The sequence below is a fragment of the Cavia porcellus genome, unplaced genomic scaffold (assembly GCF_034190915.1).
Source record: "Cavia porcellus strain 051 isolate PalLab524CR breed Dunkin Hartley unplaced genomic scaffold, mCavPor4.1 scaffold_19, whole genome shotgun sequence".
NCBI lineage: Eukaryota > Metazoa > Chordata > Mammalia > Rodentia > Caviidae > Cavia > Cavia porcellus.
Window position 1 is genome coordinate 40,313,532 of NW_026947502.1, and position 5,514 is coordinate 40,319,045.

A 5,514-nucleotide genomic window follows, 5' to 3' on the forward strand; every position below is an offset into this window, starting at 1 on the left:
GATATCAGTTTCCAATCTTATGTTTGGGAAATTATCAGCTATTACATCTCTAAGTATCTTATTGACATCCTTTATGTTGTCCCCTTCTTTTTCATTTATCCCTATTAACCTTATGTTGTTCCTCTTTGCGTCATCTTGCAGGTGTTGAATTGTTATTTCCTGATTTTTTGTTATTTTTAAAATAACTTTCCTTTCCTGTTCACTGGCTGCAATCTTGTCTTCAAGGTCTGAAATTCTATCTTCACATTCACTGAGGCGGTTTTTACAAGTTTCGATGGAGTTTTTGATTTCCTGTATATCTCTTTGCATCTGCTTTATATATTGTTTCTTATACTGTTCATCCAGGGATTCTATCTTTTTGTTTATCTCCTCAAATTTTGTAACTATGTCCTGTTTAGATATGTTCAGCATCTCCCTCATTTATCATTTCTTCTTTTACCTGAGATATAATTTCTAGTTTGATTTCCTTTAAGCCTTCCCAGAGTTGCTTTTTTATTTCAGTTACTATTATTTCAGGTATTTCAGGTATGTGGCATATATTTTCTTCTATGCACATGGCTCCTAGGCTTTCTTGGGATGGGCTGGATGTTTGAGACTGCATTTTGGTCTTTCGTTTTGTCATTTCCCTATATTTTTGAGCTTCAAGTTTTGTTCCAAGTGAGGTAGAGAGGCCAGCCAGGCTGGAACAGAATTCCCTGCCCCCTCCTTACTCACTGATTTCGACGGGAAGCCGGATCCTGGGCCCCAGGCGAAGAAAACAGTTCGCCAGCCTAGGGTGGGGTTCCCTGCCTCCACTGGTCTTACTGGACCAACAGGGAGCTGGAGCCTGGCCCCCAGGTGAAGAAGAGAGTTCCACGCCTCCGCTGGACTTACTTGACCCACAGGAACCAAAAGAAAATTTTTAAAGATAGAATTTTGGAGAGAACCACAGACTCTCCTTTGGAGCTCAATGTGATGTGGTAATTTAATGTGAAAAGAAGAATAACTTGAGAATCAACTGAAAAACTATTAAAATTAATCTCTAAAACATCTCAGTAAAGTGGTAGGGGATATAGCTCATGGGCACACATGCCTGCTTGGCAAACACAAGGTTATGAGTCCCAGTACCAAGGGGGAAAAAAAAGCTCAGTAAAAAAGTTCAGTTACATGGTACATTTTAAAAATCTTCTTTCCTAAACCAATGAAATCTAGCCAGAAAAAGTATTGGAACAATAACTTACATTTATGACAGCAACAAAAACACTATTCCTAGTAGCCTAAAGAACAAACAATGTGTGACTTACATGAATATAAACATAAAATCTACTAAGAAATGTGAAAAAGGAAGGCAAAACTTTAAAAGGGTGCCCTGGAGTAAAGATAGAGGACAGGTAAGAGCAAAGGCAAAATTAAAAATTTTGTGTGACTTAAAACAAATTCTAAAAAGGAATTAGTATCTTTTTGGAACTTAACAAAAATTTTAAGTTATGTAGAAGTAAAAGTAAATACAAAATAAAATAAAGTAAAATAAAGAACAGAAATGAAAGAAACTTCTTCAATAAGATCTAATGACATACTATAAAGCTTTAAAATCATTAAGTCTGGAAATAGAAATTAAGTTGATAACAGAAAAAAATTGTCAAACAGAAATGTATTATGAGTCATGCATCTAATATATTTGCATTTCTGGTGACCAAACTCAGGACCTTATCATGAACTGGGCCTTGTATCACTGAGGTACACTCCAAGTTTTCTAATAGTGACAATTTAAAAAAGAAAAAGAAGAAAAAAATTAATTTTAATATTTATTATAGAAGAACAAAATGTATATCATATTATATATTTTATTACATCCAAAATATTTGAACATTGTTGTAATATGAAAACTCATTTAGATTATTCACATGTTTTTGGTGTCTTTGTTGCAAATGTTTGAAATTTAGCATGTAGCATATACTGACAGCCTATCTCAGTGTGACCAGCTGTATGTTCGGTGATCAATAACCATAGCTCAGTAGCCAGTCAATGAGTACTGCACTGCAAACTGCAGGTATAGAGGCAATTATATGTGATAAAAAAGAAGTGCCATGAATTCAATACACTACATTTAAACATTCTTTCTTTGAACTAAAAAACAGAAAGTTTAGCTACTGAAGTTATCTCAAAAAACAAGCAATATATGCTCCAAGAAGGCAAATGAGTTAAATGTTTCAAAACATCACAACCTAAAAAATAATATCCATGTGGCTTTTCCCAAAATCTCCATGAAGAGAAAATTTTCCCAACATTAAAAGCAGCACAAAAAGCCTCAAAACATGTTGTTATAGATTTGGTTATGTAAAAATTTACAGATTTCACAAATTTTCATCTCTGAAATTGAAAGACAAATGGTAAAAGCAAATATTTTCCATAAATATGACAAACAGGGCAATAATTTTCAGAAGCTAGTGAAAATCAGAGTCCAAGCCACCAAGAACCCTAACAGATAAATGCAAAAAGAACAGGAAGGGTAATTCAAAGAGAAAATAATCACCTAGTGAACAAATGGGCAGAGCAAGCCTACCTCTCCCTAGTCATCTCAGAAATGTAAATTTAAGCATTGTTTAATGTTCCTCTCTTTACCATCATTAACACCAGTCTCTTAATCTCTTTTGCTTTGCTCAACTTTGCTGCACCCATTGAGAGTATGACCACAATTAACAAAGGCTTTTGTATTGTATCTTCTGCCACTGGGAAGAATTCCATACATACATAGACTTAAATCTGACTATACTCATTGTATGCCTGAATTATTTAGTGCTCAAAGAATTTTTAGAAAGAGAAAGAACTGTAGTATACCCTAGCAGAAGAGCCCTATAGAACAGTGAGGGAAGGAAAAAGAGCCTCCGCCACAAAGGTTCTTCTCTGGCTACACACATCAAATGTGACCTCAAATGTTCGGTTTTCACAATGGCATGTCACAAACAGTAATAACTGAAGACACAATTTTAGCATCTATGTTTGCAGCAGTAAATAAAGGCATCAGTTTGGACACTAAAATTCAGCTCACCAAAATCACAATGAATGTAGCAAAGTGCTAACACAGTGACTATCGCGTGCCTGGTGTTGTTCTAGTGCAATCTTCATGATGCCTGAAGAATATGTGTGCTATGAACACTCCCATTCTACAAACAGGGTATGAAAGGGTTAAGCAACTTTATCAAGAACACATCACTAGGAAGAAAATGGATCAGTTGCCCACCCTACCCATAGGAGACTTACCACATTCTAAAATAAGACTAAAGTTTAGCTAATTAAATATTTAATAAATGTTTGTTATTTTAGTATGTTGGTTTAAAAGAAGTCCCATGTATGACTCAATTGAGTTTCATTTTATAGACCACAGTAACATTTGTGACACTGTGAAATTCTTTACCTATGCCAAGGCAGAGTTCATTTAAATAATTTTGGAAAAACTTTATAAGTTTTTATAGAGGATTATGGCTGCTCTATCTTTTACTTTCCAAGGGTTACACTGGATTGCATAAATGCCCAAGTCTTTGATCAGAAACACAGGCCCCTCATTAATGTTACTGGAATAGTCCATGTATTTTCATTTACCCCTTCTCTCCAGGGAAAGAGGAACAGGAACGGTCACTTCATTAAGGAAGTGAGTCTGATTGTAAAGAATGTCCCATAAAACAAGAACAGGAGGTGAAAAGCTTTATGTGGATCCTTTTGGGGCTGGAAGAAGAAGGTGGAGGACAAAAGCAAAAGAGGCCATGTGTTATAGCCTTTCTAACCACAGTCTCCAGACTAAAGTCATGGAGACAAAATTATATTTGTTTGAACAGAAAATCCAAAACAAAGCACAGATTTGTGGCTAACCGAGCAGATTACTTACTTTGTAGAGTAGATGAGCAGACAACATTTTACTTACACCTCAACCTGTCACTTTATTGAGAAGTGACAGTTCACTCTGTCTAGGAAGGGAGTACAGCTGAACTGGGCTCCTGTCCCTTCTGTACTCCCATTAGGAATGGAAGGGCCTGGAGAGTCTCACCTACCATGGATTTTAAGAGTAGACGTCAAGGAGAATCTGTCCTTGGACCTTATCTGACACCTGTCGTGATAATGCTGATTGAACCTTCTCATGATGAGCTTATTAAGCTGTGTGACACAGGACTGCAGAGTAAGTCTCTCTGGAGGGACATCAGACTTCAGGTGGTTGGTGATAGCCAGAAATGATCAAACTGGGTCTTTATCAGGCTGACAGAATCTACTGTGAATTCATGAGCCATAGACATGAGGATCAAAACACTACACTTAACAAAGAAAACCTCAGAAACAAGAGACAAGAAGAAAAGATAGAGCCCTTCATAAATGGGTTCAGGCTACCTGCTTCCTATCACTTCTGAAATGTCTGAGTCCACTCTCAATGTGTACCAAATCAGGTCTTTTTTTTTTCTTTTTTGTGCTGGGAATTGAACAGAAAGCCTTTTCATCCCACTGAAACACATCCCCAGCCCTCAATTCCATCTTGATGTCAGGTCTGAAAGGAAAAAAAAATCTGAAAAATGTCAGCATTTATCTGATAGAGATTGAGTTACCACTATTTTAAAGTTTCAAAAAGGACTAAAATTTTGATAAAGTTTGTGTGCTGGTGAGGGATGAGTGGCCAGCTTTCCATTAGCTAGGGCACAGTACTCAATGCTCACATTTTAGAGAATCATGAATCTAATTTGGCTTATCATTTCAGGAAGGACTGAAGGACCATGTATGATACCCAAAATCATGCTCCCCTTACTCAACTAATCAGACACAGAAGTGTGCCTTACTAACTCGCTGGACAGATCCAGGCCAGTCAAACCAACAGTCAACCTTAACCATCACATCTCAACCTTTGTCAACTTGACGCTAAAACATATCCCCTAAACCATACTTAATCTTCAAATAAATACAAGAAATTAATAATTCAACATGACACAATTAATCTGCATGCAAATGGAAACAGAATCTTTTTCCCAAAGTCTCAAAAATTCCACAATTTCTAAAAAGGCCATATGGCCATATCAAAGTCTCTTTGAGACTAAAGGCAAACTCTTAGTTGTGAACCTTTGTAAAAATAAAAAACAAGAGTTATATTATCCTAAAATACATTGGCACAGGGAAAATATTCCTCTTCCAAAAGGAAAAACTGTGGAGAAAGAAAAGATGAAGACCAAAGCAAGACAGAAGTTCAGCAGGCCAAACATTAAGTCTTGTAGCTCTGTATCCAGCATCTGGGCAGATGGTGGTGAGATGTGAATCCCAGAGATATTAGATGGCTCCACTACTATGGCTCTACAGATCATGTGGTCTCCATCTTGCATGGCTTCATTCATCCCTGCCACTTTCCACACAAGATGACGTTCCTTACATCTCTGACTTCCTGAACACTCCACTACATGTTTGTCTTCATTCCTACAAGTTCACGCACTTCTGTATCAGGTGCTTCTCAGCTAGCTTCCCAGAGTTTTCTTTGAAACCTGTGGAAGCCCAAAATTCTTGTAATCT